We start from the raw sequence: 27,975 nt of genomic DNA, 5'->3' as shown, positions 1-27,975 counted from the left end.
CCATATGGACAGAAGCATGTCAGGGACTGTGGCTGTGCCATATGGACAGAAGCATGTCAGTGACTGTGGCAGCACCATATGGACAGAAGCATGTTGGCTTTCTTGTCCTTCTCTCTGATCTGAGCTAGGAAAGTTAACTCAGGGACCTGTCTGTCAATGTCATCTACCCAGAGCCACATGTGCTCCACATAAAGTGACCAATGGTTGCATTCTATTGGGGACAAATGGGATGTTTCCAGGATGTGATGTTTCCATGTGAGAAGAAGAAAACAAACATCCTATTCCTAGTTTGTGACCCTACCTGTTTCACAATTTAAAAACGGATATGAAATACTGTTCTGAGTGATTTCCTCTTAGAACAAACAAACGAACACTGAGCACTTTGCTGAGCACAATCCATTCTTGGGCGATCATGAACACATCTCCAGGATTTGATGAACTCAATCTTGGGCAATAAAGGATTTGTGATTGCTAAGTGTTGAATGTCCCTGTTGCCAAGGCAACACCTTTGTTGGATCAAAGGATGCTGACCATGCCCTTATCACTCCCACACAGACCACAAAGACAGTAAGGGATATTTAATGCTCATTTAGAAATGAAGAAATGAGGCTGGGGGAGGGGTATTCCTGTGATTAGTAAGTGGGAGACTTTTGGACCATTGGGGTTGTGTTGTTTTTATTGTTACTTGTGAGGTACATTTGATAGAGGTTATTTGTAAAGACCCTACAACTAATGAGATTCTTCCACCTGGTAACAGGTAATGGAGACCTACTGGAACACGTGGAGAAGCTAGTGTCTTGCAGGAAGCCAAGATGAGAAGAGTCTTTTTAAAATAATCCGTAAGTAAAATTTTGCTAACTCTTTGGCATTCTTTAAATGACTGCATGAATGGTGCTTAAGATGTCATAGTAAAAGGATAGTGCAATCAAGTGACTTAAGTGTGTAAACATATTTTTAAAAGTCGGTATTAGGGTGAAATGTTGGCCCAGGGGTCGAGAGCACTGGCTGCTCTTCCAGGGGACTCAGATTCAATTCCCAGCACCCACAGGGCGGTTATCACTTGCTGTAACTCCAGCTACTGGGGACCTAAGAGTCTTTTCTGGCCTCTGCAGTCACTGCACGCACATAGTGCACACACAGATGTATGCAGCCACCACACATAAAATTTAAAAAAAAAGATTAAGACAAATTTAAAGTAAATATCTAGAAACTTCAGAGCAGGATTGAAACAGCTGAGAAGGTTGGTTAATGTGTGAAACTTTCTCTGTAGAATATGTCATTTTTAGTTGAGTGTATCAGGTCTGGTGGACAGAACAAGAATGGCAAGTGGCTGGAGGATTCCTTGTCCTAGGTCAGCAGTTAAAGTAGGAATGGCCCCTGGAAAACACAGATAACCTTGCTTTCAGGGGTCCCTAGAGTCCACTTCCTTAGGTAGCTTTTGTAGGCACATAATTAGGAGCAGAATTGCTGGATGAGTAACATTTGATCCGTGGCCTGAGACACTTCCCTCTCCATTGTGTGTTACTATCCCTGGAGAGACGTGACACAAGCTTAGTAGGAAACCAATGACAGATCCTACAGACCAAAGTAAGAACACTATGGAAGTCACACTTTGTGAACCAAAGCATTTATTGGGGTTACCTACAGAGATGTGGCTGAGGGCTTACATATGGGAGCAGGGATGTGTCAAAGGCAGCTACAGCTACATCCCTGAAAGCCCATCGCAGTGTGGTCCATGGTTCTCAAAACATGGGACCCCAGAGCTCTCTGCTTGACTTTCAGGCAACTTGACAATTGCCTGGGCCTCCTCAGCAGCCCTTGCTGCCTGTATAATCTTGGGAGAGGGATGGACCTAGGGCATCCAGTCCATTTCCAGAACTCCTAGGGGCTTCTGAGTTGTTTATTTCCTGAGTTTTAATAAGCTTCTCTCTAGAACTTTGAGTCTTAAAGGGCCTCCTTTACCACCTCCAGTTCTCAGCTGCTTTGGGAGCATGGGCGTCACACAGTGCTATCACTCTGAACCATGGTTAGTTATCTGACGGATACATTTGGCAGGTTTTCAGTTCACTGTGACAGTGGCACTGTAGTGCGTGTGGCAGAGGAGACCTCAGACGATTTAGTCAGGCATTTCTAGATCCACATGCTCTTGTGCTACCTCTGCTCATTCATCTGTGTGGTAGAGCTAATGTGCGCCACAGGTACACAATAGTGCAGGTGCTTTCTGTGGGTTTACTTGGTATTGTGATTTACAATTTATAAGCCTTTCAAAAGATGGGCCAGCTCAAACATGACACCTGTGTGAAAGGATGCTGATAAGTTAAGTATGTGTCAGCACTGTGGCTCTGCCAGGATGGCTTCCAGTGTCTGTGGGCTTCTTGTGTTTATAAACACTTCTACTGTGGTTGATTTTAGCCTATCCCATAGAAGCCACCAAAAGTGGGTTTGAAAGTGACATGCACCCCATTATATGCTTTTCTGTGAATCAGACACAGTCCCAACCAGTACCAGGAAACCAGCTAATGGTAAAATAGTCAGGACATAATTCATTTCAAGTATTCATTATTTTTATTTTTGGTGTAATTTTTAAAAATGTCAAGTTTATGTAATTTTTAAAGAATTTGTTTTACTCTTGCTTATCTGTCTGGGTGTGTCTGTGTTTGTGCCCATGGAGGCCAGAGGAGGGCTCTGGAGTCCCTGAAGCTGGAATGATAGGCAGGTGTGAGCGCCTGCAGGGGATGCTAGGAACCAAGCTTAGGTCTGCTATGAGGTGCGAGCTGGCACACACACACACACACACACACACACACACACACACACACACACACACGAGGGCTCCTGCTGAAAAGGCACGGCAAAGCCCAGTCCTGTGGTTCCTGTCTTGGCTGGTGACAGCAAGGTTTGGTAAAATCCACATTCTCATGACCACATGGCTTCTGGAGTGCAAGGTCAAGGCTAAGCCTCATTTGGGGCTCAAGCCTCTGTTATCAGGGGTCTCACTGGCATTCTTGAATGCTGAGGTCAGTGATTGGCTGACCCCTGGCATCCCTGTGTCTTCTGGCTGCTCTGTGACAATTCTTGGAGACAGGTCCCAGCAACTCCCTAGCTTTCTCCTTTCTTATCCCTCCCCTTTCTGTGACAGCTCCAGGCTCAAGCAGGCCGAGCACCTTTGTATACTGCATAAGGTTTTGCTCTTGATTCAGAAATTCAGTGTTAATGGAACGTAAATTGCTTCCAGAGAGAAATCAGGTAGATGGCTTCACGTTCACCTTGGCTCAATTATGAACTCTCATAGGGAGTCAGATAGGAAAAGGAGCAGACCAGGACGGGATGGGCAGCGTTTCTTCTGGAAACACTTTCTTTTTCAGTTTCTCTCACTTGCCCTTTAGAAAGGAATAATTGGAGCCTAGAATTGCTAAGTAACCGTGGAGACTGGGCTGGTTGTTTTTATTCTAAGTCTCTGCCACCTAGCTTTCAAAACACTTGTTATTAAGCTGTTAAAAAAAGAAAAAAGAAAAAAACCTGGGATAACCTGAATCAGACTTACATAATCTTAAAACGTTCATTTCTCTTATTTCCTCCTAAAAGGCATTTACAGTCCACAGTGAGCCTGAGGATTAGTGGATTATTCCAAAAATCATTCTTGTCTATTTCATGTGGGAGCTTATGGTTCAAACCAGAGAGAGATCCCTGGAATGTGAATTACCACGCAGGGCTTCCTCAGGACTGGGGGGTCTTTGTAACAGAAAGAAATCACAGGCGTTAACAATAAAGTGTTTCACAGATAAAAGAGTTGATTTGTTTCATTATCTCTCAGGATTGCCCTTCTGTGGTCTCCAAGCATCCCAAGTATCAGTGTACAGTGGCAAGATCTGCTAGGTGTGTGTGATCTTCAGCTGAGCTCCTGTTGCAGCTCTATGGGAATCAGGAGTTTTCTGGGTACTAATAAATGTCTCTATCTAAACTCTGAGAGTTAGTGTTCCTGATGAGAAAGAAGTGCAAAAATGTGGAAGTTATTAAATTAAAAACTCATCAGCTTCGAAGTACTAGTTGAGGCACCCCTGGGAGTTTGGGTCAATCTTGGGATCACATGCCAATGATGGTGAGGATGGAATGAGACAGAATCTGCAAGTTTACATGATCAGCACAAATTCTCACAGAAATGTAGGACTGCTAATTAAAATAAGGTGCTCTAGTTTGCTTCTTGAGAGAGTGTCCCCCCACCCCTTTCCACCCTCAGTAGTTGCTAACATTCTTTGGCTATCACCAGCTCAAATGAGACATTTAGATAAAATAGAAGATCAATCAAGAAGAGTCTGCCTCCCTTCTCTTCTTTAAGCATATGTATAACATTGCCAGTGTCAAGGTATTCTGACCTGTGGGGCCAGCTTCAGGAACCTCAGACCATAATGCATATGCTACCCTCCCATCAAGAAGTAGACAGTGTCCTGCACTTGAGGACAACTCCAGATCAGTACGTTGGGAACTGTCTTGGGATGACTGCCCTTTCCTGCGCACTGGCCTCTGGTTTCAGGTGCCATTGCTTTCCGTTAATCGGGTTAACGGCCTCTTCCTCAGTGTGCACTGCGATCTCGTTCAGTGTGTATAAGGTAGGTGTAAGTGTGTAGTTTTTCACTTAGACAATTTGTATTGACTTGCTCACTTGCTTGTGTACATGCCTTGTCTTTTAATTTCACTGATGACATGTTAATTTATATCTGCTGTCATATAAATTGTTCAACGTACAGTTGCAAACAAAGTTAAGCCCTTCATTAGTGGATTGTTTCCTTTGATTTCTGTTTTTCCCTCTGGTTATTTTCTCACTTTTCCATGATGGGTGATGTGTTAATTAAAGTTCATTATTGGCCTTTGAGATGCCTCTTTCCTTTGTCGTTTTATGGCCTGCGAGAACCAGTTGGTCTTGGCTTATTAATACCTTAATTTGGGTAATTTGGAGTTAACCTCTCCAGACACCCATCTCTTGCCCTGACACCATGTCAGGGATATTTGGTGGACTTTAATATTTCCAGTAACTAGTCCTGGCCTGGTGCGTGAACTCAAGAGCTATAAATGCAGGAGCTATAATTGTTGGTACCAACAGACCAGTTTGGCAGGTAGGTTCCAAACTCAAGAATGTCACACATAGGTGACACCTGTTGCCATGACAACCACATACCTTCCCAGAGTCCACTTCCCACATATACCTGCGAACAGGTTATGTCACAGCCTAAATAAAAGGCAGACCCTTCCCACCTTCAACCCCTTTCCCCTTGTCTTTCTCTCTTTCCTCTCTTTGTCTCTAATAAACCTCTAACACGTGGAACTGCTTTGGCCTGGTGTGGTGTGTCCAGACATGAGCTGCCATTTTAACATTTCAGTAAAAGCTTGTCTCACTACCAGTCTCTGGGTTTGACATGGTACCATTTAGGTTCTGGTTTCTTCAGGACTGAATTCCATGGTTTTCTTAGTTAGGGTTTCTATTGCTGTAATGAAACATCATGGCCAAGCCGGGCTGTGGTGGCACACACCTTTAATCCCAGCACTTGGGAGGCAGAGGCAGGCAGATTTCTGAGTTCGAGGCCAGCCTGGTCTACAGAGTGAGTTCCAGGACAGCCAGAGCTACACAGAGAAACCCTAATAATAAATAAATAAATAAATAAATAAATAAATAAATAAGAAACATCAGGGCCAAAAGCCAGTCAGGGAGGAAAGGGTTTAGACTTACACTTCCAGATCATAGTTCATCATCAGAGGAAGCCAGGACAGGAACTCAAGAAGGGTGGGAACCTAGAGGTAGGAGCTGATGCAGAGGCCATGGACAGGGTGCTGCTTACTGGCTTACTGCTTCCAGTAGCTTGCTCAACCAGCTTTCCTGTAGAACCCAGGACCACCAGCCTGGGAATGGCACCACCCACAGTGGGCTGGGTCCTCCCCCATCAATCACTAATTAAAAATGACCTACAGTAGACTCTCATGGAAGCATTTTTCTCAATGGAGGCTCCCTTCATTCAGATAACTCTGGCTGTGTAAAGTTGGTATGAAAGTAACCTGCGCACTGCTGTTATGTTCCATGACTTCTGACTGCCTCTGTACTATGCTTTCAGAAGACCCGGACCATGGATTTATCTGTTTGCATACTTTGGCTATTTTGAAGATTTGATTTTTATTCTTAATCGTATGTGAATGTCCGTGTGTGCCTGTGCAGGTTTGTGCATGTGAGTGTATGCTTGTGGAAGCCAGACAGGGCATTGGATCCTATGGAGTTTAGAAGCAGTTAAGAGTCACCCAATAGGGATGCTAAGAGTAGAACTCAGGTCTTCTGCAAGAGCAGTAATGCTTATAACAGCTGAGACATCTCTCTAGCCCCCTTATTTTAGTTTTCTTTTTAAAACCATGTTTTATTAGGTAGCCTAAGCTGGCTTTCAAATTGCAGTGGCCCACTGCCCTCAGGCTCCCGAGTACTAAGAATACAGGCATGAACCACCATCCCTCCTTTATCATTAAAGGCATTTCTTAGACCCAAGTCTTGTAAAGTTTTCAAGACAAGAAACCATGTCAACCTCAGACAGGAAGAGGAACATAGAGAACTGTCAGGTTCCTTTCTAAATGGCTGCTTCTTACGTGTGGTGGCTGTGTGGGTGTTGATTTTAATATAATTTTCCATAACAGATACTATAAATAAATCCTTTTGAATGTATTAAATACTCGAGGACCAGTTAAAAAATTCAACATTTTACCGTTTGTACTACTGACTCTAGCCATCTTGTGTATGATGGCAGACCTGACAGTCTCCCCAAAATCAGTATCAATTTTAAAATCTCAATGTTTCTATTAAAACGCTTTAGACTGGGGAATTCAGTATTGGTGGAGTTCGTTTCTTACGAGGGTACTGCTTGCGTGTTCTCGATGTTTTAAATGTTATAAACTATCTTGCAGTGTAGTAGATAAGAGTAAGTCTAAAATCATGTGTACAAGATAAAGGTCCCCACCATAACAAGGTGCACCATAAGTGAATTAAATCGAGCTTGGGTTTTTGTTCTGGATAGAATTCCAGATGCATTTTCTATGTTTTGAATGAAGTCTGAGTACTGTATTAAAAATATTATTGATGTTGAATTCCTGATCAGTCCTGAGTCAAATGAGCTATTAAGAACAGCTCAGAAATGGCAGCATCTATTAGATTCTGGACATGGTGTCAACAGCTAGGTAAAAGTCCACTAACACTAGACCTTTACCGAATGTTTAAAATGCAGCTTATAACCAGGCAGAGAAATGCCTGGATCAGCCTTCACATTAGGTGTAGAGTGGAATTTTCTGCTAGATGCCGATATGTATTCCTGAGTCCCAATTCTAGGAAGTGAACTCACTGTCTTCTTGTGGAATTCACTCCTCCCACTAATCTAACTAGATAATCTGCTTGTAACCAGTATGTCATAGATACATGGCCATGACTAAAAGTTGTAAAAAAAATCTTTGTTGAGATTTTTTTTTTAAAGATTCATTTATTTCATATATGTGAGTAGTACACTGTTGCTGTCTTCAGACACACCAGAAGAGGTCATGAGATCCCCATTACAGATGGTTGTGAGTCACCATGTGGTTGCTGGGAATTGAACTCAGAACCTCTGGAGGAGTAGTCAGTGCTCTTAACCACTGAGCCATCTCTCCAGCCCCTTTGTTGAGAATTTTAAAACTATAACTCTAAAAAGTGGAACAGTCCTCATAGTGGCCGTGATAGTGGTTGAGTGGAAGGTAGATTACAAGGGATCTCTTGACCAGGAAGAGTTCATCGCACATGGGTCCTAAGGCCCAGGGAAGCTGCATCAGGCGTTCCTGTTGCCTGTGATTCTCATTCTGTACATCCATCCATCCCACCTTGATGCATGGCCAATGCTGCGGCAGCTGCTGTGTCTGTTACACACATACTAAAGAATCCTGATTGCCTCTCTTGGTTGTTTATATTTAGAATATTTATCAGTGCCCTTTGTCAGGGATCGCAGCCATGAAACATTTAATTGGATAATAGGGCATCTGGTTTCTGGCATACCTTTTCGGGAATAGTGGCAGTGTTTATTTCCACCTGTCACAAAAGCAGACATGTACTGACACTAATTAAACTTCTGCCTGTATGTGTGGCAATGACTCTAGGTGCTTGCTTTAATACAAATGTCACATGACTTTTGATTAAAGCATTCAAACATCATCTTACGGTATGTGTAAGTAGGTAAACAGAGAAGTATAAACACAATGAGAGATTTATATGAAAGAAGATATCAGTGCTTTGGCAAATCAACAAACGTGTACATGTTTCTTCCTGGAAGGAAGCTAGACTGACTGACTGACTGTCACTCTCTCTTCAGTAGGCTAGTGTTAGGGGAACTGGGAGTTGATGCCACACAATGTTGTGTAAACTTCCCTTCCTTTCATGAAGTACTGGATTTACTTCCTGAGAAGCCCTCTATATTGTTGGAACATGTCATAAAGAACGAAGACATACATTTGACACTTGGGTCCTGTTTGCCAGCTGGTTTAAAAAACTGTAATAGTTGTTTGTTCTTGATACATTAGCCAAGTTTTCTTTTCTCTGTTGTGTTTGTTATATAACGTAAGCAGCATAGGATCAACAACAGTGACTATTTAGGATCTGCTAAGGTCTTAGGGACATAACAACTCTGAGCCTCAGATGCAGTCTTACCTGGTAGGAAAGAGGGTAGGGAGCTCACAGGGAAGGAAGGCACGACTTATGAATGATGTCTGTTCCCCTTGGAGCAAAAGAGAGGACAAGAGGGATCTTTAGGGTTTGGGCAAGTGAAGGAGTTCTGGGAGAAAAAGGCCTAGAGGATCTGCACTGGGAGTTTGGGAAGGTCAGACAGCCCAATGTGGGACAGACATGGCGGTGACTGTGTGCCTAGTGCCCAGGAAAGTGCCCTGAACACAGCAATGGGTTCTCTGTCAATCTAGTGTAGAGGCTGAGTTCCATGGGGTAGAAGCCTGATTCTGAGGGGCTTTTCCCCTTAAACATATATTGGGAAGCTTTGCACTTTGTGTTGTCACTGTAGGTAACAAAGGCCTAGAAATATTTAGCCCTTTCTTCTTGAAAGTCTACCCTAACTATATCAATAGTAGTGGCCTTGGTTCTGGGGCATGAAGGCTGTGGAGAATGTCTTTACATTCTTTGAGCTCTGACTGTAGCTGATGGCATTTAGGAAGGTTTTCTTCTTCCTGGGTGGAACATCTGCTCTAACCGGCAAGCTCGCTATAGCAACCAAGTACTCCCTGGTATATACTATGCTAGTATATAATGCACAACCCACATAGCTCACATAGTACAATCGATAGCAGTAGTTTTCTAAATTAAAAATAAATCAATACTTTTAAAAATACACTTAAACTGGCTGAACATCTCCTGTAAGGAGAAGATTTTCTTCTTTATCACCTCTGAAGTAACAGCTCAGAGATCGAGAGAGGAAAGGCTTCAGACTTGATGACATGCTGAACTTTGACATTTCCCTGTCATGGTGGTGATGTGTCAGAAGGCTCTGGGGGAGGGGCCTTCTACCCAGAATAGCAGCTGGACAGCATCCAACCCCAGGGACTCTGGCCCAAGGGACCAATGTTTGAACCACGAATGGAATTGGTCCAGGCACAATGGGAAAGCTTCCTGTCATGCGTGCTGCTAAGACAGTTGCTAGGATGTGGCGGTGGTGTGCGGAGGCTTCCAGAAGTTAGTTTCAAGGGTTTGGGAGTTAGCTCTATGGAAAGTGTAGGGGAACTTTCACATCAGGCTCTCCTTCATGTTGCTAGATATAAGAAGAAGGCCTATCCTGCTTCTGCCCCTTTGCCCAATTTTGTTTTCTCATTCCAGTTTGTTATTCCCAGTTGAATTGGCAGAGAACCACAGAGAGATGAAGCTGTTCTGGCCAATTGGTAGAGCCCAGGCTAGGCAGGGTGCTTCTCCATTCGTGGTCCAGGGTTCTTAGAAAAGAGCAGCAGTTTCGGAAGGCCCAATCTCATTCAGATCTTGTTGTTAGCTCCCTGTCATTTTGAAGAAATCTTGGGACTGTGGGATGACTGGCTCTAATGATTCACAAGGAGATCTGGGGAAACAGCTCAGCCTGTAAAGAGCTTGCTGTGTTTGCTGTCTGTCCAGAAGGTCTTGAGTTAAAATCCTAGAACACACCTAAAAAAGGCCAAACACTAGAGCCTAGGTTGTCATAAGGGCTTAAGTAAGGGCTCTTGGAGGCCAAGCCTGATAAACCCGAGTTTGATCTCTAGGAAACCGTATGGAGAAAAAAGAGAGCTGACTCCTATATGTTGTCTCTAACTTCCACAGAGGTGCTGTAGTACCTCTGCCCCCCAACAAACAAACAAACAAGCAAAGGAACAAATATTCGGGGGAGCTGGACAAGGTGGTGCACACTTAAATCACAGCACTGCGGAACTGAAGACACATATCCCTGAGACTTCCAACTAACTAGGGAATTCAGGCCAATGAAAGACCTTGTCTCAAAATGCAGACCAACTAAAAAGGGATGTACCTGAGGAAAGACACCCAAGATTTCCCTCTGCCTCCATGCATAAACATACCTATAACCATGCATGGGCTTGTGTCTATGTATATACCATACCATACCATACCATACCATACCATACCATACCATACCATACCGAGACAGACAGACAGACAGACAGGCAGGCAGGCAGAGAGACCAACAGAGAGAGACAGGGGGGCGGGGAGAGTGTGTATTAAACCCAAGAGATCTTCTCTAAACCTAAGAAGTAATAATCTGTACCTTAAAAACAAATTTCTTGAGCTGAAACATGGCTTCTCCATGCAAGCCTGATGACCCAGGTCCAATCCTTGGAGCCACATAAAGGTGGGAAGAGAGAAGACTGCATGAAGCTGGCCTCTGACCTACACACCTGTGCTCAATCACACACACATGCAAGCACACACAGTAATAACCAATAAAACACCTCTCTTCCCATCAGAAACTCCATCGGTATTAGTGATTAATTCACATTTAATAGATCAGGACCCGGGGAATTGAGAGTTCTGCAATCTCCTATAATTTGTCAAATTTCAACTGTTTAAAGTTTCTTTTAAATGTTTTTATTAAAATATGATGTTTAAGCCACAATATCTAGAGAGAATGTTTAATTTATTTGTGTTTAAGTGTATTTAATTTTGTCCTAAATAAAATCATTCCTTTAAGATTCTTTTTTTCCTAGTAATCCTTTTCTTTTAATTATATAATATCAAGTGCAAGAAACTTAAACTATACGCCTATGTTTCTCGTGATTTAAGAGACTCAGAACATACAACACCAACAACTGTTTCAGTTCTAAAAGTCTGTGTACTTTTAGTATAAAAAAATGTTTAATTAAAAGCCAGTTTATTCACTTAAGATTTCTTTCCTTTTCAGTTTATGGGGTGGGACCCCAGGTGTATGTTAAGCCAGTATTCCTCACGCAGCCACATTTAGCCCTGCCTCCCCCCTTAAAAAAGAAAACAAAAACCAACCAAACAAAACCTCTTTAAACATTTGAGTCAGTCTTCCTAGATTGCCCAGGCAAGCCTCCTGCTCCTACCTCTGGACTAACTGGGTCTCTGTCACCAAGCTCTGCCCAGTCTATGACTGTCTACAACCAAGGAGTTCCAGATTCAAGACTCAGCTTGCCTGAGTGTCTGCTCTGCAGAGCATGGTGCTAAGTGCCTTGCATGGAGGGTCACCTATAATCTGGCCACCTCTGTTAGGTGGGAAAGTTCCAGGGCTCATTGCAGATCATTAAATTGCTGGTCAGCTCTCAAGGCTGCTTTGAAGGAGTCTCAGAGCGCTTTGCATCCAGTACAGCCTCACTTCAGGAATTTGTACCAGCAGAAACCCATTAATCCTGGCTTCAGAAAAGTTTCTTAAACTTTAGAACTGCTCAAGTTCTTAAAAGCTTAGACTGGGGTGGGGGCTGTGGAAGGCTGTTAAACTCGTCCCAAATCAAGAAAGGAAGGTTCCGCCTTAACCAACAGTGAAGGCGCTTATTGGTTAGGCTTGCTCGGGGGCTGACTCACTTCATTAGCTGTAGCAGAGGGCCACGCCCTACATTCCAAAAACCCTGTGCAGCCCGAGGCGCGCGGGCCTTGCTCCTGTAGCCCCTTGAGTGTCCTCTGCGCCTGGCTGTGCTTCCCAGAGGTGGTCTGTGGGGACAGCTGGCCACTCCCAACCGCTGGCTGGCTGCACGCAGAGCCCCGCGTAAACTTGTCAGGAACTTTCCAGGAGCTGCCTTTGCGAGGAGAGGTACGTGTGGCTCTTTGTGGGAAGGCAGTTCGTTAAAATATTCTCCGGGGTGATGCGTTGTAGCAGCGCCAGATGGTGGGACTCCAGGAAAAGTAGGCAAGGAGCAAGCCGCGCTTGGCTTCCACAAAGCTCTCTGTGATCACCAGTGGGATTTCCTCCGCCAAGCGATGTCAAGGGAATGGCTTACTAGATGGGCTTCAGTGCTAAACTAGATACTGCCTAGTGGCAGTGCGGTTGCTGGGACTGTGGTTCTGACTCGGTAGGGCAGGCAAGGCAGGCAGATCAACAAATGTGCCAAATGCGGTGTGATGCTACTAGCCTTGAAGTTCCAACCCGCATACAAGTGGTTTCAGTTCGGGGTTGTCGGACTTCCCGAGAGTAGGTTTCTGAAAGGTGAGACTGTATTTACGGCTTGGGTGCTGAGGTTTTTTTTGTTGTTGTTGTTGTTTTTTTAACTTATTTTATTAGATATTTTCTTCATTTACATTAAAAATGCTATCCCGAATGTCCCCTATACCCTCCCCCCCNCCACCCTGCTCCCCTGCCCACCCACTCCCACTTCTTGGCCCTGGCGTCTCCAAACTCACCTCTCCAGCCAAAAAACGTTTCGCAGGAGCTGGTGACTGAGCTCCGTACAAGGTGCCAGGGCAAGCACGTGCTGCCTGTGTTTTCTAGACAGTGTTTACTCTGAAGGCTGCTGCTTCCCTTAGTGCTACAGGGTTATTGCTCTAGTGAAAATAACCACGAATGCATGAGGGTTGCTTTTGTTCTCCTTTCTTTTTGCTGTGTGTTGTTACTTGAGTTGTCCTCAACAGAAATCTGAGCGGTTTTCATGAATGGGGCAAATTTGTATTCTACTTTTAGCCTGTTTGAGTCACTGTGTGTGTTCCTGGGGATACATCCCAAGGTCTCCCCTGTGATGCATCCTGCCAGTTAAGCTAAATCTCAAATATTTGGTCATGTCGGTTTTAAATTTATGTAAAAACAAAGTTGGTAAGCGTCTTTAAAAAAAAATCTGGTCAGCAAATTTATTTGTATTGTGCACATTGATTTTTATTTTATTTCTTGGAGGTGGCCATTGGATCTAGGGCCTCTCATGGAGCTAGATCTCTCAGCCTCCGGGTTACAAGAAAGTTTCTTATCTTGCTGTGGCTTGGGAAGGTGGTGGGCTGGAAAATATCTTTTGATTTTTTTTTTTTTTTAAAGGAAATATACAAACCAACAGAGATGCTATTGGAAGTGGAGTTAGTGTGTACCAGATAGGCAGGCACTCGGCGTTCTGATGGCATAGGCAATAACAGGGTCATTTTAAAACTGACACGTGGTTGAGAATGTGAATTAAGCCAGGAACATTATCTCTGTACTTCTGCATCTACGAAGGTAGACATTTGCTTCCAGTCAGTGGAGCTGACCTTGTTTAGGTCTCTAAAGGAGACTTCTCTAGAAAGAAATCACTTCGAAGTGGAATATTAAGACTACTTGTTGCTGATTGGAGACATTAGTTAGCCTCTGAGCATCCAGCCCCTTCTGCAGGCTGCTGGGCTAATGGTTAAGCCAGCTGTGCTGCCTTACACTGATCCAGTGTCTGGGTGAAAGGTAACAACTGCTGGCGCTTGGAAGGCCCCCTTAGGTGGTGAATGGGAAATGGGAAAATAACTTGTTGACTTTTAAACATCTAAAATCTAAAGGCATAATTAAATCAAGATGGTCCATCTCATCTATTGGTTGTTACAAAGCCTGGACACCTAGGGGTGATCCTTTATCTCAACAATTGAGATAGTTTGCATCACCCCATCCTCCCACTCTACCCACTGATTTTCACAGTGGCTAAGAGGGAGGTGAATTACCCCTGCGTTGTATTTTAAGACTTGGATAGTTACTCTCTTTGTTAGAAGTCACCATCAAGCATTTGTTATTTACCCCTGTGGTTCTAATAGCTGTCAAACAGTGCCAGATTTCCTTATGTGAAATGGTCCCCAGGATAATTTTGGTTTGAAACAGATTTTCCAAGCGATCTAAAAGGTCCTTGGTGCCCCCGTGCCTGAGTCTCAAAGTTCACAGAACAATATATTTACTCAGGAAGCTTGAGGTTTTCAAATATTAACTGAGCAAGCAGGAGACTCTTGATGGGTGGTTTGATTCATGTGGCTGCCTCAGGGCTATCGATCTTTGTTGACTTTTTTTTTTCTTCCGGAAGCTCTTTAGCTCTGAATTTGTGTTTCCTGCTCCTCAGGAAGTGCACACTGGGTCTCTCCAAGTGTGAAGCCAAACACTGGATCCTGGGCTTTCCAGGAGATGCCCTTTCATAAGAGCACACCTGTAACGTTTGATATGCCTGGTGGGAATAGTTTTCAAGTTAGGTTGGTCCTTCGTTTAGTGTGAAACTTGCTTTTTCAAATGATGAGGTAGGGGCCAGAATGACAGCTCCGTGCATACTCACTGGCTGAGAGTACGTACTGTGTTTGTAGAGTTCCTGAGTTCCAGCACCCGTGCCAGGCAGCTTATAACCATCCGTAACTCCATCCCCTGGGAGATCCAGTGCCCCTAGCTTCCAAGGGCATCTGCACTTATGCCCCCATATACATAATTAAGAACAATACAGATAACTTTAAAGGGGGAATAATGAGGGAAAGGACATGGGAGTGGATAAGATTTAATGTTAGAAAATGGGCAAGGTGCAGTGTCTCTCAGCAGAGGTGGCCTTCTGCAAGCACACCGTGATGCAGGAAAACAATGCCACCTTCCTGGAAGACCCACTGGGGCATCTAGTCCAACTCACCCCCACCTCATCACCTTTTCCATCTGTCTTACTTGGAACTCCCCACCTCTCCAGCCAAGAATGCCTTGGCCACCTCCTCTGATCTCTACATCCTAGCTGTTTGAAGTGACAGTTATGCTCCAGGGTGTTGAAAGCGAATACCAGGGCTTGAGGGTGTAGCTCAGGGATAGAGCATTTTCAGAGCACCCATGAGGATTTTAGTCACTCCTTGCACCAAAACAAACAAGCAAGCAACAACAACAACAAACCCACAAGAAAAGAACTCACAAACAGAATATGCCAGTGTGATGGTCTAACTGCATGGGAATAATCTTAGAACAATCACAGTAAAGAAGGATGTCAGAAAGTAGGTTTTCAAAAGCAGGTAGATGGTCAGTTCTAAAGGCATTGGACCAGAGCGTGTGGTGTTGTCTTAACAGAATTGTAAAATATGTTTTTTAAAAGGTGAGTGGGTATCACATAGAAAGGCAGTGATGAGCGCTGGGGTGTTAGCCCATGCCGGTAAGCTTACTCCCTACAAAGCAGAAGCAAGCCCATCTGGAGCTCAGGGCCAGCCAGGGCTTCATGGTGTGACCCTCAGCATCTCAGTATCGGACATGTGCTTGCTAAAGAACTTGTGTTCATTACCTCACTTCTTAATGGAGGCGTCAGGCAGGTATTTCAGGACAATGACATAGGTGTGGCATGTCAGCCTTAGTACACCATTTAAAGTGCCGTGTGTTCTCTATCCAAGAGGGAAAATGTGGGTTGGATAACGCTATGGTTATGTGAGCTGGTCGAGAGGACAGTGGTGTTAGACTGAAGCAGCAATCCTGATGGACATGACTTGATAAAGCTGGGGTGCTCAGATTGCTAGAGGTGGAATATGGAAGATGCTGTTTCCGTAGTTCTTGGATTCACTGCAGCTAACAGTAAAGAACTGGGACTCTGGACCAGGGAACCAGTTCTTGGATGATTTACTGAACACCTTGGGCCTCCATTCCCTTAGTCACAAAACAGAAATAGAAGAATCCTTACCGCATTAGAGGTCAAAGACACTGAAGGATTAAAGTTGAAAATTCTCTGGAGAAGTGCTGCAGAGCTGTAGCCAAACGTCATGCCCTACCCTTGGCGATTCACTGTGGCTGTGGCCGTGGCCTCTTTTGCTTTCACAGGACTGCTCGAGCAAAGGGTAGCTTGTCCTGGGTTTGCATTTAAATCGACATCCAGTGTGCGCAGTGCAGTCTGTAATCATTTGACCAGTGGTTCAAGGACACTGAGCATGCTCACTGTCAAGAAGCTAGTTAAGATGTTGCTTGTTTAATAGAAAGATGTAGATAGGTAGCCTGCACCAAATTCTGTATGTGCCCTCTGGTGTTACATGTGCTTGCCAGTGAAGAGCTATAGCTTGGTTTTAAGAGGAATATGTACTGATTTAGGGTGTAGCAGACTAGTTCCTGAATTTAGTACAGATTTTCTTTGTGCAATTTGGTCAACTGACTGGAGTTCTCCTTAGAGACCAGTGTTACCCTCTAGAGGATATATGATAACGTCTGAACATAGTTTTTGCTGTCGTGACTGGGGATGAGTAGAGCCAAGCATGCTGCTATCCATCTTACAGGCACAGGATGGTTCCATGACAAGGACTGCCCTGTCCAATCTGTCAGTAATACAGGGTTGAAAAATCCCGGCTTCACAGTTGAATGCTTGCTGTGTTTGTGAAATTGGAATAGCTGTTTTTGCTTGGGCAGAATCACCAGCTAGCTGAAAGAATGTTTAGTGAGAAAGCCTTTGAGATTTAGTATGTTCTAAAATCTGCATGTGTCTACAAGGTTGATTTTTTTTTTTTTTTAAATCATTGGTTCCATGGTCAAATAGCATTTGCCCCTTCTCTAGAGGAATCTACGGTAGTGGTTTGGAAATAAGCTAAACCTATACTTGAATCTCTGCTCACCAGTGTAGCTGCTTTGTGGTTTGAATAACCACGTAGTATGGTACAGTCCATACTAGGTTGTCTTGAAATCTTCTCTGCCATTAATCTAAAACTCTTCAATTTAGCCTCTGGCAACTTTTTAAGACAAAGACAAAAAGCAAACATATTCTTTGCTAAAATATAAGAAGTCTAGGCCACTTACTAATAGTCTTCTCTCTTGAAATTTTTTGGCCAGGCTGCCATAGTTTACATCACAGCAGCCTGATCTTCCATATTACTACTAGGGTGGCCCATTGAACCCCCAACCCACCAATGCCCTCTTCAAGCTTTCAACTGCTGTTTTAGTTCAAAACCTCGAAGTCCATGTTCTACCAACAAGCAGCACGGCCAGGCCTGTAGCAGCAGTGCCCCACTTTGTCGTAGTACCAACTTCCATCTTAGTTACTCTTTTATTGCTGTGAAGAGACACCAAGACCAAGGCAACTCTTAGAAAAAAAACATGTAATTGAAGACTTGCTTATAGTTTCAGAGGCTTGGTCCATTATCATCATGGCAGACAACTTGGTGGCACACAGGTGTGGTACTGGAGTAGTTGAATGCTACATCCTGATCTATAGACTGGGAGATGACCACTAGTGACCACTTCCTCCAACCTCCAAATCCTTCTAATCCTTTCAAGTAGCGCCACCCCCTAGTGACCAAGCATTCAAATAAATAAGCCTGGGGGGGGGGTCATTCTTATTCAGACCACCACACAGCAGTATATGATAACATTGTTTGTTTGTCTCCATGAAGAGGATAATGGAATTGGGTAGTGCTTACTAAAATGTGATATTTGGAAAGAGGATGCATAAGAAACATGGCTTTTTAAAAAGCTCACGAGTAAGAAAGAATTCTTAGTTTTATTGCAGAGGGTTTTAAACTTTTTTTTTTCATGTACATGGGTGTTTTGCCTGCATGCATGTCTATGAACCATTTGCATGCAGTGCCTGTAGAAGTCAGCAGAGTGTGTCAGATCCCTTGGACGTGAAATTATAGACAGTGGTCGTCGTTAGCTGCCATGTGGGTGCTAAGAATGGAACTCTGGTCTTTTACTAAAGCAGAATGTGCTCTTAGTGAGCCATCCATTGTCTAGCCTCAGACAGACATAAGCATTTAAGAGAGATGGATGTTTTCTGAGCTGTAGTTTTGACCCGACAGGAAAGGACCAGAATAAACACAGAGGGAAGAAGTAGTTGGGGAGGGGGGGGGTTACTCACAATGGGGAAGGATGCCTTAAGGTTGTGAGGAAAACAAAAGTCACCTGCTTTATTTAAGTCTAGAACTTGCCAAGAGGTGAGCTTGCATGTTTGGGAATTACTCTTCTATAAGTTTGTGTTTGTGGGTAAGCAGTGTAGTTCTCCTCTTTATGTGGTTTCTTAATATATTTCCCAGTGTCTTAAGCTGTAAGCAGCATTCCCAGCCAGGGTACATGCAGAGACATGAGCACTGTCATCCTAAGTTCAGAGGCACTGTGTGGCCACTCTTCTTGGACCCTTCTCTTTGTATCAAACCCCACAGTCCACTCTGTAGTGGCTCGCAGCTTACCTGTAAGAGCATTTACCCATGTAGTTTTTACTTAAGAGTGTGAGTTTTGATAGAGGTCAGATGCTGAGAAATTCACTTGCTGTCTATGTGCAAAGGAGTTTTACAGTTTGTTCTAGATCATAGGAGGATGCTCTATTACCTGCATTGAAAACATGAGTTTTCACACCAAAAGAACCAGATTGTATAATCTTCATGAGGTGAGAATTTTGGTTTCTTTTAAGAAAAACAAAACAAAACAAATATTATGAGAATATGGTTTTGTTTTAATCCCAGGTATGGGATATGGGCTCCCTCAGATTGTCCACAACAGCTGACTATGATTTGTCACATGCTCTATCAGGGCATCATTTTGCCAGCTGCAGATAGTGTCTGTGACTTCGTGATATTTGGAATTCTGGGGACTCTTTTCAGAGTGTATATAAACGTTAGGGTCCCGAGAGGCAGAAATTAGATATCCTGACAGCAAAGATCAAACTTGCCCCAGGAACTCTAAACCCCTAACCAGCAGGAAGTAGTGTCAGTTGCTAATGACAATGATAATGTCAGATACCTCCTTTCCCATCTATCCTTTTTTCTCTCCTATCTAGTGTTAGGAAGGTGAAAAGAAGAGCCCACAAAGTAGCCAAGGACCAGTTAGCATCCTCACATACAGAACTTGAGCCTACCCCAGAAGCAGGGTTAGAATTCACACTCATTTGCCCCAGGAACGATGGCAAGCTGAGGTCATAGCAGCCGTGGAGTGGGTGACATGCTCAATGGGAATGGCTTGGGCATCAGAGCTCACAGCTGAGACCAAGCACTGTGATTGTGTGCACCTTTGGTTCAGTTATCCTTCAGGTTCACTTAGTTCTCTTGATCCGACAGAAGTGTTGGTGGTGTTCCACCTCAAATGGCCTCGTGATGTCTGGAGGTTGGAAAAAACAAAACAAAACAAAACAAAAAAACCCAAACCCTTATTCTCAGAGAATCCTTCTTGCAGGATCATAAACCAGGAGTTTAGTGAGTTTAGTCTAGGTCTTGCCAAGGAGAACTTTGAACTTGGAGATTGCGCTCCTGTAAAAACTGCCAGTGTCTGTGCTTAGGCACTGTGAATGCAGTTGTTGTTGTTTTTCTACTCTCCACATTATGAGACAAGCTAAGAGTAAATAAATAAAAGACTAATGGAATTATAATTTTAGGTAGCACCAATGGTTTTGAGACCTAATGGGTAAGGGTGATTTCTCCATGTTAGGTACATTTTATCCCTTTGTTTTCTTGGATGCAGGACTAGAAATTACCCCATAATGGTAATGCTTCTTGTGTTTGCAGGCTGCATACACGTAGGCAGAGACCAAGGCATCAACTTCTGCAATATTTGCTGTTAATCTCCCAAGTTCTAGATTGCCTAGCCTAAAAAGATGATGATAGATTTCTTTCCATTTTTAGGGAAAGCACTACCCAGAGCAGAGGCAAAACATACTCTAGTCATGGAAGGAGTGAAAGCAGTTAAAACAGAGCAGTGTGTCTCATTACTTACATTGTAGGGCTAGGTATGTTTTAGAGTTTAACACAACAGGATGTGGCTTACATTCTCCCCCACCCCCTCCCCCAAAGCAGTTCTTCCCCATCTCTGGAACTCCTCAAAGCTTCCTTTTCCTGGAACAAGATTGGTTCCTACCACCCTTTGGTGTGTGTGTCCCATACTAGGGCCAAGAGGCAGGTCACTTACCCATATCTGACCTTGGGGGACGAGCTCAATGAAAGAAACTGTAAAAATAAGCCTGCAATGAATGGGTCACAGAGAAGCTGTGGAGTTAAGTGGAAATCCAATGGCTTGTGGCTCTGAAGGGAGCTAGCTGTCAGTAGAAATTAAAAGAGTTAGGACTTAGAATCTGAGGTAGAAGACCAATTTAACAATTTTTTAAAATTTTATTATCTTATGTGTATGAATGTTTTGTCTGCATATATGCATCACATGTGTACAGTGCCCAAGGGACCAGAACATGGGTCATACACCCTGGAACTGGAGTTAGGAATGGTTGTGAGCTACAGCGTGGGTGCTGATAACTAAACCAGGCCCTCTGGAAGAGCATATAATACTGTTAGCTGTCAGGCTATTTCTTCAACCCCAGGAATATAATTTTCAGAGGCCAGTCTGGCCAGTGCATAGAGAAATGATCTTGTCCTAGGGTGCACTATTAGACCTTTGTCAATCTGACTTATGGTGGGCTTGTCCATATGCTTTGGAGTTCAGATCGCTTAGGTAAAAAGCCTGACTTGGAGTGTGGGCTTGCTGCTCTCCCTGAACACCACAGGGTGTATCTTAACCTCGCATGGTGCCATGCCTGGCCATTCAGGTGGACTCCATCATGAATGGCTGCTCCATGCCAAGTATACATCCTTATAGCTGGAGCTTGTCACCCTTGCCAGTCAGCAGGTACCATCGTGACCTGCCTTATAGTTTACGGTTCTCACAGTATTCAGTGGCCATTTTTACCTCAGTGCAACTTGGACTGTGTTTAGCACAGAAAATTAGGGCCCCACCTTGGGCTGTGGTGAATCCAAGAAGACTCCCCTCTAAGCCGGGCTGGCTTCACCTGCCTTGCTTGTCTCCCCCAGGAGTGCCCTTCCTATCCAGTCCTCAACACAGCAATATGATGGCCATCCCAATACTGTTACCTTTTGTTATAACTTAGAAATATTGAGAAGGGAAGACTATCATTAGGTGCCCAGTCACAAAGTACATGAAGGGCTCTGTTCTGTGAGTGACTCACACATGAGTAAGGAAAGCTTTCAAGGCAAGCGAGCAGGCCCTGTCACTTCTCATCTAAATTGTACAAACTACCAATAGCTACAGAAACCCCTGATCAAAGCAACTCATGACTAATGAGTTGCAGAATTTTTAGTGTGGTTTTTGTATTGCTAAACATTCTTGGAAGTGTATGAAATACACTTTGATTTGGTTCTTCAGATCATAGCATGGATCCAATACCTTGAACATTTTAGTTGCCGTGGTAGTTTTAAAGTTTCTTTACATCCTAAGTTCCCACTGCTATACTGAAATGGTCTCTTGTAGTTAACTTCTGTTAATTGTGATTTTTGTATGTTGTGTATTGTCTATTTCTATTTTCTTTCTTTCTTTCTTTCTTTCTTTTCTTTTCTTTCTTTCTTTTCTTTCTTTCTTTCTTTCTTGACAGGGCCCTTATTACTACTATGTCCTAGTTGTCCTGAAAAGCACAGTATAGTCCAGACTGGCCTTGAACTCATGACAATCCTCCTGCCTCTCAAATGCTGGGATTACATATGTGAGCTAAGGCTCATGTGTGAGAAGTCAGTGTGGAGTCTAAAGTGCTGAGCTGCTGGATAATCAGTCCAGGGACCAGAGAGAGATACTTCTTAAAGCCTTAGCTTGTGCTCTAAGGAGCAGACATCTCAGCAGAAAGAGGAATCAGATGCATTTACTTTATGTCCATGGGAAAGTCAGAGATAGGAAGTTGTTTCTTAGCAGTGAGCCAACAAAGAGAATGCCGTTTATATTTTGAACAGGGCTGGGCCTCAAAGTGATGTGCTCTGTGAATTTCATAGGCCTGTAAAGACTCCAGGGGAATCCTCTTAGGAAAAGAGCCAAGGGATGGGCTGGGGTATCTGCGCAGGGACTCCACAGGGAATGTTTTTACCCTGGTTTGAAGAAACAAATAAAAAATCAAAAAACAAAGCAAGCCTTCTAATGTCACCCTTTCCTTAGAGTGTCTACCCACTAGTTTTGGATTCTCATGATTCCATGCCATGTCATTCCTGGGCTGTCACTCTGCCCAGACTCATTCTCTTGAGAACTTAACAAGGTCATCTGATTAAGTCGTGTGCCCGTCCGTGTAGGGTAGTAACATGTTCTTTAGCCAGCAGTGTGCCAAACTCTGACTAAATAAGGGAGTCTCTTTTCTCAGTGAAGTCTTCTCTGTGTAGCTAAACAGTTGGGGGAAGATGAGTCAACTGAGAATTCAGCCTTTAAAGAATGTAGATGTTACCATGGTTAAGTATGAAACGTACCTTGTACGTTTATGTAAACAGAACCCAAATATAGCTAATCTAGTGAGCAGTCACCATGCCTGGGACTGGAAAGGAGTGCCTCTCACAGCTGAGCTCTCTAGATCTTGATTCATACCCCACTGAAGAGGATGTGATCTTGGCACATTGCATAGACAAGAAAGTAATATGGTGCCTTGCTAGTAGAACTTGCTACAAACTACCTTTAGAACTTCCTGAAAATATTTCTTTAGGAGGGCCAAGGATGACAATTCAGAGGGAAAAGGCACCCAGGAAGCATCTTGCTCCAACACTGTTGAAGGCAGGCAGTTTGCTCTGTAAGGACCCTGGAGCCACAAAGTGAGCCAGGAAGTGTAGCTCCTTGCTCTAAAGTGTCTCCAGTGTGGCCTGCCCACAAAACTCAAGCTGACATCATGCCAGCCCACAAGTCTTCACTTGTGGTACCTTCACAAGGTACATAAGCAAACAAACATGTAGGTCAGGTCCCGGATGGGAGTTTGTCAGTCAAGTAGTAAAGGGCGAATTTGTTCCTGAGAGGCAAATAGTCATAGTGTTCCCCGTGACTATTTAGGGGAGAAAGCCAACTGCAGGAACAGGCATGACGCTTTCCCAGCGATCTTCATGCTGACTTTCAGTAGAATACATATGTGCTTCCCTTGTGCTCCCAGGAAGTTTCAGAGATGGCAGCACCAGCATACTGATGAGGATATAATTATTTCATATATCAATAATTAAGTATTGAAATGAGGTAGAAAAGGGGAAAGGATGATGTTAAGTGTGAATGTGTGTTGCAAGAGGTGTGCTATAGTAAAGAAAAAACTAGCATAGATGCAGAGAAAGAAAGAGCGTTTACAAATGCCTATTCAGGCAAATAGGAGACAAATCATAATTGAATAATTAAAGTACAAGAGTGTACATTAAAAGTATTTTAGGTATTCCTCAGTACTGACGCAGGGAGAGAAGGTTCTGTCTCCACAGGACTCCAGTTTTCTTCTGTTCATCCTGGCAGTTGTTTCACATTTCTTAAAACTTCTAGTTTGTTCCTGGCCTGTCCCTGTAGTGACTCAATACTGAGGTCCGATTGAAGATTAAATTTCTGTTTCTTGTTTGCCTCCTAAGCCTTGGGAGGCATTTGGAACAGCTTTTATCAAGTGTCACATGGCCCGGTGACATTTCACATGTCTTGCCTAATGCCTGTGAAGGTACATGACACAGCTGAAGCTGGAGTTGCCTGTGAAACCATTAGAGGATTTTATCTCTCGGAAGAGTTTGATAATACACTCCAGGACTCTGGTTTTATTCACCAGGTAGGTTTTCTGTTTACTCGACTGCATTTCTTGTTGACGTGAGATCCAGCTCCTTCCTCCACAGCTTTGGCCTGCTAGGTTTCTCTGTGGTCTCCTGCATTACAAGACAGTGCAGTGTGTAAGTCAGTGTTCTGTTTGGTATGTTAGACATACCCAGCCTTACTTAACCTTGACTCCCAGTTGTCCTGTCTCCTCTTCCTCGCCTTCTTTTCTCCACTTCTGGGCCCTTCTTAGGTTACCCGAACCTCATTGCAGCCCTGAAGGACCTGATACTCATTAGGTGGATTTGAGGACAGTTCAGATATTAAGGCTTGTTATAAATTCTTTTTAAGTTTTCTGCTTATATTTTAAACTAGATTTTGTCGGAGAACTGCATAAAGCAGAATAGACACGTATAATCTTACATCCTGGTAACAAAGATAACATAAAAAAATAAAAGCAAAACATGTTCGTGGTTAGTACACAAACTTTACCGAAGCTATTAATGAGATGTATAGGCTGCCATCCAATGTGTTAATATACTTGTGGGGTTTTTCCCCAGAAAGGGGAGGGAGTATTTGTGGCATATCACCATTTGCTCTTAATATAAGCATTAAATTTTATCTATAATTATGCAGCTAAGATTTCTATACTTACAGTATTTTGGAGATCTTGTCTAACCACACATGGAAATCTTGGTTTTTGACTTTAGCGATGGTTTGTTATTTCATTAAATGAGTAAAGAGGAAATAATTTCACCTTTGTCTCTTTCTAGCCATTTTAATAGTTGCCAGATTATTCCTATGTATATGCTCAGCTATTAGATTCCTTATATTCTGCCCTATGTATACATTTTGCTGCTAGATTTGTTCATTTAATTCCTGTCAGTAGGGTTTCTGGACCAGAGGTTAAATTAACCTTGCTAGATAAACAGTGCCCAACTGGATTCTAAAAAGGACACCAAATTTTATTTTAAACCGAATCTGCATTTTTAATTTTTGTTCTTGATATACTGGTAATAATTATACTAAGTTATGAACCACAGTAAAGTTGTAAGGTGTCTGTCTGTCTGACTGTTTGAGACAGAGTGTGATCCTGGCTGGCCTGGAACTTACTATATAGACCAGGGTGGCTTCAAACTCAGATATGCCCGACATCCACAGTGACGGGATAAGTGTGTGTACATGCAGTGTGTGTACTCTTTAATATACTCACTACCTTAGATGTTTATCATTCCTTTCCTGTAAGAACACTGGGAATCCTCTCATAGCTATTTTTGAGATTCAATGCAGTATTGTTCACCTTACTTGCATCTTTCCACACCCCCAGCCCTGTAAATCACACAGCGTCAACTGTGGCAGCATGGTAAGTTAGAGGTATTGTCTGTGTCCTTTTGTTTCTTTTTAGTTTCTGTCACTCTTCTTTGTCCCTTTGGTTTTATTTCCATAATCTGGCTCTGCACTTGATTTTCTTCTCCTTCCCTCTCCTCATTTCTCTTTGTCCCTTCCCTGAACATTGTCTGTTACACTGACCTACATAAGACATTTAAAGTGTGAAAAATTACTCTTACTTGATGTACATTGCATTTATTCTGCCTTTGTTCAGGCCTTTTGTTTTCACTAAAACCATTGCATTTATTTTAGTGTTAGGAATATTAGACATCTTTTTTATAACTGAAATTAAAAAAATAAAAGAATGTGGCTGGCTGAGATAAGTTGACCAACCATACTTTGTGCTATTTGAGAGGCAGAGTAATTATACTTTAGGGTTACAGGATATCTACACTGGTCCTTGTCAGTTCTGTATTCACAAAGACCTGTATAGAATCCCATTTACCAAGTCTTTTTCTAAGGAGTGCTCTTCATTGGTGTCCTTCCCTTCCGTTGCTTTGGCCTTTATCAGCTTATTGGCGTTGATGAGCTCTGCATGACTTTGCCTGTTAACATCAGAATGTAGTCACCCTGTGAGATCATCTGTGGGATCAGAAGTTACAGGAAATTCTCACTTCAGTATCCTGAGCCCGTGGACTTTGACCTGGTTCATGAGACATCCTTGGTAGATTGAATGGATTCCTGTGACCAAGAACAAGAGGTGCAGGGCAAAGGTGAGCAAGAATAGAAAGCTTGACTCCAGATTCATTTGGGTCATTTTAAGTCCACTAAATGGATCTCACAGATACAACCCTAGAATGTGCAACATCTCTCTTTGCTGCTGTCTTACCTCCTAGTCAGTTAGCATCTAGACATCTGGGGTGGGCTCCTGAGTAAATGATAGCTTCCTTACCTCACACATGTGGAAACAGAATATACAAACAGTTCACTTATATCTAGTGTTGATGGAACCTGTACTATGTTCACAATAACTCTCCAGGCGGCTAGTGATGGCTATTCTCTTGTGAGTAGTATTAGAAAGATATTTCATATTAAGAGAAAAAAATCTGACTCTCATGGATTTCTCTCCAGATTTCTTCCGTGAACAAATTTAAAAGGATTCTAATGAATAAAAATTGAACTTAAAATGTTTTGTTGCATTTTATATAAACTAAGCTTCAATCTAAATTCCAAGAAAATAGTAAGTTAATTCTTGATTACTCACACAACTGAGCAGATTTTAAATATTTTTGACCATTCAAAACTTATAGGCATACCATGATACAGTAATACTTATAGGCATACCATGCTATAGTACTTACTTGGTTTGGCATATAATAATTTCTCAAATATTGATAACCTAATTTCTAGTAGAATTATGGTCTCCTTTTTTTCCTGTAGACCTGTGAGTTACTAGCACTGTTTACTATTACAGTTTTCAGAAGGCAACTGGCTCAATAATATTTAGCAAAATTAAACCCACAATTGGAAAAATATGTTGAATTTTCTGAATGTTGATGCTCCAAGACTGACTTCCATTACTGGTGAGTGACTTTTAGCCCAGCAAGAACATCTGAATGCTGGGACACTGGAGAACAGGCTTGGTACTCAGAAGTACCACGGTGTTTGTCAAGCGCACATCTCAGGGCACAGTTGGGCGACCATGTTTGAATGATGCTGCTAATTAAGCCCTGACCAGACAATTTTGCTACATTTTGGTTGTGCTAGTCTTTTCTAAACAGTATATTGTCGTGAAAGATAAAATGGAGATATTTAAACTATGTCACTGACAAGGGAAGGATCACAAATGGCTTCTGCTGTCCAACAGTTTTGTTTCAGTTTGATCCATATCACATCTTTGGCTTCTAACTTGTTAACCAAGTTGAATAAATAAGGCTGGCAGAAATTTACTTGGTTATTTTCCTTTGGCATTTTGCACAGGAGGATAAATGAGTATGGTAGTGGGATCTACTTAGAAAAAAAAAAAAAAAAACAAAAGAGTTTCTGGAAATAGTTTCCAGGATTTATTATACTAAGACAGACCTAAGGGTAAGCAACCTTTGTGGCAAACCAGGTGTCCCTGGAGCAAATGAAACAGAATTGTGTTATCAGTTGTGGCAAATGTAAAATGTATAAACTGACAGCTATTTTTGTGAGGCGTGTCTCTGGTTATCACTCAGAAAGAAAACCCAACGCAGCAAATGTGTCTGTCATTCATTTCTGTACAGGTTTGTAGGTCTGGAGAGGCAGCTCGGTGGATAAAATACTTGCAACAGAAGCATAAGGACCTGAGTTTGGATCCTGAGTACCACATAAAAGCCAGGCCCCTGCAATCTAGCATTCCGAGATGGGGACAGAAGGACCCTGGGGGCTCGCTGGCCAGGCAGTTGAGCCAAAATGGTGAGCTCCAGCTTCAGTAACAAGATATTGTCTGAAAAATAAGGCAAAGAAATGACCTCGGGCTGCACATACATACACTGACCCATGATGTACATGTACAAACACTAGTAAGATAAAATAGTTTCTCAAATTGTGCAAATTAAGAGGAAATATTTTCCAGCTTGTCAAAGTTGAAAGCGCCTCTTACATCACCAGTAAGAGAAAGGGCCCAATTTAGAGCATGAAGCCTTTCAGTGAGGTAGAAGACAATTTTCCCCCATCGCTGTCCCAAATGTCAGATAATTGACCCTGGTTTATGTTGTGTGTTTCTAGTTGAAGCTAGAAATCC

The 27,975-nt window shown here is 42.9% G+C and overlaps 1 protein-coding gene across 8 annotated transcripts in view; it reads left to right on the top strand.

Annotated features, from left to right (window-relative positions):
* Sgms1 (sphingomyelin synthase 1) overlaps positions 1–27,975 on the top strand; it is a 257,314-nt gene that overhangs the window by 162,075 nt on the left and 67,264 nt on the right. For 4 of the 8 annotated variants that reach the window (XM_029537492.1, XM_029537483.1, XM_029537493.1 and 1 more), the window contains one exon: positions 758–839. The gene's annotated coding sequence lies outside the window, so the exon portion shown is untranslated. Of the gene's footprint in view, positions 1–757; positions 840–11,956; positions 12,291–23,798; positions 23,899–26,329; positions 26,792–27,475; positions 27,648–27,975 lie in introns of those variants that run through there. The other 4 variants (XM_029537494.1, XM_029537501.1, XM_021195013.2 and 1 more) reach the window with 4 other exon arrangements.

Source organism: Mus pahari, chromosome 1, assembly GCF_900095145.1.
Source record: "Mus pahari chromosome 1, PAHARI_EIJ_v1.1, whole genome shotgun sequence".
NCBI lineage: Eukaryota > Metazoa > Chordata > Mammalia > Rodentia > Muridae > Mus > Mus pahari.
Note: the sequence above shows the minus strand (reverse complement) of the source record. Positions and strands in the feature narration are given on the sequence as shown.